Below are 8,357 nucleotides of genomic sequence, written 5' to 3'. Positions count from 1 at the left end.
CCTCCCTCTTCCACCAGAAATTGTCCGAAGATTGAAACCACGTGTTGCCGTTCCTCCAAGGCTTTATGGTCTTCCATGAGCAACATCGGGTCTCCAGCCTATAATTATGTCAAACACTTAGCGTCGTTATTATGGCGTCTGGTGGGAAAATGCGCTCATCACATAGGGAACTCTGTGGAATTCATTGACAAACTGGAACCACCCAAACTGAACAATTCTGATATGTTAGTCAGTTTCGATATAGTGTCGTTGTTCACAAAAGTTCCTCTTTCGGAATCATTGTCTCTCTTTGGAAAGACTTTCGATAAAAAGATTTCAGCTTTATTTGAACATGTTTTGACCTCGACATATTTCTTATTCAGTAACGAATTTTTTGAACAGACTAACGGTGCCGCCATGGGTAGTCTTTTGTCGCTCTTGGTGACCAAAATTTTTATGAAAGACTTTGAGGAGAAAGCGCTAGAATCTGCTAACTTGAAACCCACAGTGGTTTGGGGGTATATTGATGACACGTTTGTAGTGTGGCCCGATGGTGAAGACAAGCTAAAACACTTTTTAAATTATCTGAATTCTATCCACAGACAAATTCAGTTTACGATGGAAATCGAAAAAGATGAGTGACTTACATTTTTGGATGTGTTGGTACGACGCAAATATGATGGCACTTTCGGACATGCAGTGTATCGAAAACCATCGAAAGAATATATCAAAAATCCAACAAACTCCAGTAATATGAAGACAATGAATGCAACAATGCTACCTGTCAGTTCACAGAACAGAACAGAACAGAATGGTAAAATTTGACTGCACCACTGATTCATATGAGCGCCACCAGAGATCGCTAAGGAGACGATAACAGGCACTAAATGGAAAGGGATCAAACTGTAGTCTGTTCAGCACATCAGACCCAGTGTGACACCTGTGTCGCACAGGGTAGGATGTATCTCTCGTGAGCATCACACAAAAGCCAACATTTTATCCCATACGTATAAAGTCAATTTGGTATGTACTATATGAATGCACTTGTATAGATACAGTTGTTCGTCGAGTCATGTCGACATGCCTGACTTGTAGCACGCTGTTGAATTGTCGGTATATACGAGGTGCATTCAAGTTCTAAAGCCTCCGATTTTTTTTTCTCCGGACTGGAAAGAGATCGAAACATGCGCATTGTTTTAAAATGAAGCCGCGTTCATTGTCAATACGTCCCAGAGATGGCAGCACCGTACGGCAGATGGAATTTGACCGCCAGCAGCGAGAATGAGAACTGTTTTAAATACTTAAAATGGCGACGTTTTCCTTACTTGAACAGCGTGCAATCATTCGTTTTCTGAATTTGCGTGGTGTGAAACAATTTGTTGAAGGAGACATGTGGTGATGGAGTTATGGATGTGTTGAAAGTGCGTTCGTGGGTGCGACAGTTTAATGTAAGCAGAACATCGTGTGACAACAAACCGAAACAACCTCGGGCTTGCACAAGCCGGTCTGACGACATGATCGAGAAAGTGGAGAGAATTGTTTTGGGGGATCGCCGAATGACTGTTGAACAGATCGCTTCCAGAGTTGGCATTTCTGGGGGTTCTGTGCACACAATCCTGCATGACGACCTGAAAATGCGAAAAGTGTCATCCAGGTGGGTGGCATGAATGCTGACGGACGACCACATGGCTGCCCATGTGGCATTTTGCCAAGCAATGTTAACACGCAACGACAGCATGAATGGGACTTTGTTTTCATCGGTTGTGACAATGGATGAGACGTGGATGCCATTTTTCAATCCAGAAACAAAGCGCCAGTCAGCTCAATGGAAGCACACAGATTCACCGCCATCAAAACCATTTCGGGTAACCGCCAGTGCTGAAAAAATGATGGTGCCCATGTTCTGGGACAGCGAGGGCGTAATCCTTACCCATTGCTTTTCAAAGAGCACTACGGTAACAGGTGCATCCTACGAAAATGTTTTGAAGAACAAATTCCTTCCTGCACTGCAAGAAAAACGTCCGGGAAGGGCTGCGCATGTGCTGTTTCACCAAGACAACGCACCCGCACATCGAGCTAACGTTACGCAACAGTTTCTTCGTGATAACAACTTTGAAGTGATTCCTCATGCTCCCTACTCACCTGACCTGGCTCCTAGTGACTTTTGGCTTTTTACAACAATGAAAGACACTCTCCGTGGCCGCACATTCACCAGCCGTGCTGCTATTGCTTCAGCGATTTTCCAGTGGTCAAAACAGAGTCCTAAAGAAGCCTTCGCTGCTGCCATGGAATCATGGCGTCACCGTTGTGAAAAATGTGTACGTCTGCAGGGCGATTACGTCGAGAAGTAACGCCAGTTTCATCGACTTCGGGTGAGTAGTTAATTAGAAAAAAAATCGGAGGCCTTAGAACTTGAATGCACCTCGTATATTCCTATTTCTCAAGCAAGGCAAAATTTACCAGTTTCCTGCATATTTCGGCAAATCTGTTCCTTGACATAGTGCTTTGAAAGAAAGGAGGTCGCCAGTAACGGCTCCATAACTCTTTGTGTGAAATACTCCGAGAGCCATATGTTCCACGAGCATGGAGTACTCCAATTAAAGCAACAAGTTCTTCCAGGTTTAGGAACAACTCATTATTACAAATTGTGCTGCGAGCCTTTTCTTCAGTCTACTTTTTTATGTTTCAGTATCGGGTCGCTGACATATAGCCGCAATGCAAAGGGTGGCGACTTGTCTGGGGAGTTCCGTGATTTGGGTCTTTTGGCCGCTTCTGGGTTCTGTGTGCCCCTAATTACTTGCAGTTCTTCCATGTTGCTACACAGCGACTGATTTTAGTATTGACTGAGTTGCTTGTGGTCCAACTAATAGGAATCCTACTGGAACAGGCAGGGCAGTTATTGCGCCGAGTTGTTAAACTCCTTTTTCAAACTGTGTTTTAGAATTACACTGGCCATCCAGCGGTGTGTCCATTAGTCTTAGCTAAACAGCGAGACGGCTGTCATGTAGCGGACTTTGTGGACTGTTGATGAATGCTCTACATTGGTAAGGTGCAGTATTTGTATCTAGTGAAAGCTTTGGAAGAGCATTATATCTTGAGCTTAAGTGCTATAATCTTATTTCAGTGATAGTCCTTTTTTTATTTTTTTTTAAAAAAAGGAACAAACTTTTAGAGAGTTCAAACGGTGAATAGTTATTGTGTTTTCCGTGGTTACTAGTCAGCCGTATTCTTGCTGACACAGCTCCTATTTGTCCGACTGGACAACAAACTGTTCCGCTGTGCCTAACCAGCCAGCCGACTTGACAACGGGAGGGGAAGAGGGTTCGGTTCTGGGCGGAGGCCGGTACTAGGTGCTCATTGGGACCGCTGCTCCGTGCCACGACGTGAATTCTTGTCAATTTGCCTAACGTTTAAGCCCCTACAGGCCTGCTTGCTGTCACTGTTCTTATATACAGGGTGTTTCAAAAATGACCAGTATATTTGAAACGGCAATAAAAACTAAACGAGCAGCGATAGAAATACACCGTTTGTTGCAATATGCTTTGGACAACAGTAAATTTTCAGGCGGACAAACTTTCGAAATTACAGTAGCTACAATTTTCAACAACAGATGGCGCTGCAAGTGATGTGAAAGGTATAGAAGACAACGCAGTCTGTGGGTGCGCCATTCTGTACGTCGTCTTTCTGCTGTAAGCGTGTGCTGTTCACAACGTGCAAGTGTGCTGTAAACAACATGGTTTATTCCTTAGAACAGAGGATTTTTCTGGTGTTGGAATTCCACCGCCTAGAACACAGTGTTGTTGCAACAAGACGAAGTTTTCAATGGAGGTTTAATGTAACCAAAGGACCGAAAAGCAATACAATAAAGGATCTGTTTGAAAAATTTCAATGGACTGGGAACGTGACGGATGAACGTGCTGGAAAGGTAGGGCGACCGCTTACGGCAACCACAGAGGGCAACGCGCAGCTAGTGCAGCAGGTGATCCAACAGCGGCCTCGGGTTTCCGTTCGCCGTGTTGCAGCTGCGGTCCAAATGACGCCAACGTCCACGTATCGTCTCATGCGCCAGAGTTTACACCTCTATCCATACAAAATTCAAATGTGGCAACCCCTCAGCGCCGCTACCATTGCTGCATGAGAGACATTCGCTAACGATATAGTGCACAGGATTGATGACGGCGATATGCATGTGGGCAGCATTTGGTTTACTGACGAAGCTTATTTTTACCTGGACGGCTTCGTCAATAAACAGAACTGGCGCATATGGGGAACCGAAAAGCCCCATGTTGCAGTCCCATCGTCCCTGCATCCTCAAAAAATACTGGTCTGGGCCTCCATTTCTTCCAAAGGAATCATTGGCCGCTTTTTCAGATCCGAAACGATTACTGCATCACGCTATCTGGACATTCTTCGTGAATTTGTGGCGGTACAAACTGCCTTAGACGACACTGCGAACACCTCGTGGTTTATGCAAGATGGTGCCCGGCCACATCGCACGGCCGACGTCTTTAATTTCCTGAATGAATATTTCGATGATCGTGTGATTGCTTTGGGCTATCCGAAACATACAGGAGGCGGCGTGGATTGGCCTCCCTATTCGCCAGACATGAACCCCTGTGACTTCTTTCTGTGGGGACACTTGAAAGACCAGGTGTACCGCCGAATCCAGAAACAATTGAACAGCTGAAGCAGTACATCTCATCTGCATGTGAAGCCATTCCGCCAGACACGTTGTCAAAGGTTTCGGGTAATTTCATTCAGCGACTACGCCATATTATTGCTACGCATGGTGGATATGTGGAAAATATCGTACTATAGAGTTTCCCAGACCGCAGCGCCATCTGTTGTTGAAAATTGTAACTACTGTAATTTCGAAAGTTTGTCTGCCTGAAAATGTACTGTTGTCCCAAGCATATTGCAACAAACGGTGTATTTCTATCGCTGCTCGTTTAGTTTTTATTGCCGTTTCAAATATACCGGTCATTTTTGAAACACCCTGTATGTTGTATTCCTGGTAGGCATCCCATCGCCTAGTTGTTTTGAAGCGGAGTGTTTACTCTCTTAAACTGTTTTGGAAGGAATTGTAAAATATCTTGATCTATTTCTGTTAAAGTGTTTCCTTTTTAAATTTTTGAAAGGAAATAAGTCTTCATGGGCTCTGTATTGCATTAATTAAAATTTCAAGGTAAATTCTGAGGCTTCTGGTGCCTGATAATTATTGTTTTTTATTTTATTGTAATTTTTTAAAGAGATAAAATTCACAGCAAGTTTTAAGCTCTTGTCTCTGTCATTACTGGTTGTTAACTGGATTTTCACTTCATTCCATCGTAAAAGATAATTTTACATGTTTTCACAAAATAAATCTAGATGATGTTAATCACAAGTGACGTTGAACCTGGGGTTTGGGCCTTGCACAATTTCCTGCCGCCAGCAATGAAAGAACATTTTAGGTGACTTACTGACTCCATCAGGTAGCTGACTGATAACTCCACCGCACCAACGCCTTCGTCCTTGTTGAAGGCCCCGTCATCTATTGCACGCACATTAGGCTCGAAGTTGTGAGGGACGTCCACGCCGTTGGGTAGCATCAGTAAATACGAAACCTATAGCATAGTAGAAAGAAAGCCGTTGCGGTGGACTGCGCGCTCATTGGTTCACAGATCTAGTTAGAATGGTCGATGTCTATGTTCTCGAAGAGATAGGTCATCATCAGATGGATTATATTGTTGTTGCTGTTGTTGTGGTCTTCAGTCCTGAGACTGGTTTGATGCAGCTCTCCATGCTACTCTATCCTGTGCAAGCTTCTTCATCTCCCAGTACCTACTGAATCCTACATCCTTCTGTATCTGTTTAGTGTATTCATCTCTTGGTCTCCCTCTACGATTTTTACCCTCCACGCTGCTCTCCAATACTAAATTGATGATCCCTCGATGTCTCAGAACATGTCCGACCATCCGATCCCTTCTTCTAGTCAAATTGTGCCACAAGCTCCTCTTCTCGCCAATTCTATTCAATACCTCCTCATTAGTTATGTGATCAACCCATTTAATCTTCAGCATTCTTCTGTAGCGCCGTATTTCGAAAGCTTCTATTCTCTTCTTGTCTAAGGTATTTATCGTCCTCGTTTCACTTCCGTACATGGCTACACTCCATACAAATACTTTGAGAAACGACTTCCTGACACTTAAATCAATACTCGATGTTAACAAATTTCTCTTCTTAAGAAACGCTTGCCTTGCCATTGCCAGTCTACATTTTATATCCTCTCTACTTCGACCATCATCAGTTATTTTGCTCCCCAAATAGCAAAACTCCTTTACTACTTTAAGTGTCTCATTTCCTAATCTAATTCCCTCAGCATCACCAAACTTAATTCGACTACATTCCATTATCCTTGTTTTGCTTTTATTGATGTTCATCATATACCCACCTTTCAAGACACTGTCCATTCCGTTCAACTGCTCTTCCAAGTCCTTTGCTGTCTCTGACAGAATTACAATGTCTTCGGCGAACCTCAAAGTTTTTATTTCTTCTCCATGGATTTTAATACCTACTCCGAACTTTTCTTTTGTTTCCTTTATTGCTTGCTCAATATACAGATTGAATAACATCGGGGATAGGCTACAACCCTGTCTCACTCCCTTCCCAACCACTGCTTCACTTTCATACCCCTCGACTCTTATAACTGCCATCTGCTTTCTGTACAAATTGTAAATAGCCTTTCGCTCTCTGTATTTTACCCCCGGCCACCTTCAGAATTTGAAAGAGAGTATTCCAATCAACATTGTCAAAAGCTTTCTCTAAGTCTACAAATGCTAGAAACCTAAGTTTGCCTTTTCTTAATCTTTCTTCTAAGATAAGTCGTAGGGTCAGTATTGCCTCACGTGTTCCAACATTTCTACGGAATCCAAACTGATCTTCCGCGAGGTCGGCTTCTTCTAGTTTTTCCATTCGTCTGTAAAGAATTCGCGTTAGTATTTTATAGCTGTGACTTATTAAACTGATAGTTCGGTAATTTTCACATCTGTCAACACCTGCTTTCTTTGGGATTGGGATTATTATATTCTTCTTGAAGTCTGAGGGCATTTAGCCTGTCTCATACATCTTTCTCACCAGATGGTAGAGTTTTGTCAGGACTGACACTCCCAAGGATGTCAGTAGTTCTAATGGAATGTTGTCTACTCCGGGGACCTTGTTTCGACTCAGGTCTTTCAGTGCTCTGTCAAACTCTTCATGCAATATCATATCTCCCATTTCATCTTCATCTACATCCTCTTCCATTTCCATAATATTGTCCTCAAGTACATCGCCCTTGTATAGGCCCTCTATATACTCCTTGCACCTTTCTGCTTTCCCTTCTTTGCTTAGAACTGGGTTTTCATGAAAGCTCTTGATATTCATGCAAGTGGTTCTCCTTTCTCCAAAGGTCTGTTTAATTTTCCTGTAGGCCGTATCTATCTTACCCCTAGTGAGATAAGCCTCTACATCCTTACATTTGTCCTCTAGCCATCTCTGCTTAGCCATTTTGCACTTCCTGTCGATATCACTTTTGAGACGTTTGTATTCCTTTTTGTCAGCTTCATTTACTGCATTTTTATATTTTCCCCTTTCATCAATTAAATTCAATATTTCTTCTGCTACCCAAGGGTTTCTACTAGCCCTCGTCTTTTTACCTATTTGATCCTCTGCTGCCTTCACTATTTCATCCCTCAAAGCCACCCAATCTTCTTCTACTGTCATTCCTGTCAGTTGTTCCCTTATTCTCTCCCTGAAACCCTGTACAATCTCCGGTTCTTTCAGTTTATCCAGGTCCCATCTCCTTAAATTCCCACCTTTTTGCAGTTTCTTCAGTTTTAATCTACAGTTCATAGCCAATAGATTGTGGTCAGAGTCCACATCTGCCCCTGGAATTATTCAGATAGTGAAGGGAGACGAAAATTTAATAGTCGTGGGTGACTGGAAATTATCAGTAGGAAAAGGGAGAGAAGGAAACATAGTAGGTGAATATAGATTGGGGCTAAGAAATGAAAGAGGAAGCCGCCTGGTAGAATTTTCGTAGAGCATAACTTAATCATAGCTAATATTTGGTTTAAGAATCATAAAAGAAGGTGGTTCCTAAATCTCTGTCTTACCATTATATAATCTATCTGATACCTTTTAGTGTCTCCATGGTTCTTCAATGTATACAACTTTCTTTTATGATTCTTAAACCAAGTATTAGCTATGATTAAGTTATGCTCTGCGCAAAATTCTACCAGGCGGCTTCCTCTTTCATTTCTTAGCCCCAATCCATATTCACCTACTATGTTTCCTTCTCTCCCTTTTCCTACTGATGAATTCCAGTTACCCATGACTATTAAATTTTCGTCTCCCTTCAC

The sequence above is a fragment of the Schistocerca piceifrons genome, chromosome 5 (assembly GCF_021461385.2).
Source record: "Schistocerca piceifrons isolate TAMUIC-IGC-003096 chromosome 5, iqSchPice1.1, whole genome shotgun sequence".
Taxonomy (NCBI): Eukaryota; Metazoa; Arthropoda; class Insecta; order Orthoptera; family Acrididae; genus Schistocerca; species Schistocerca piceifrons.
Note: the sequence above shows the minus strand (reverse complement) of the source record.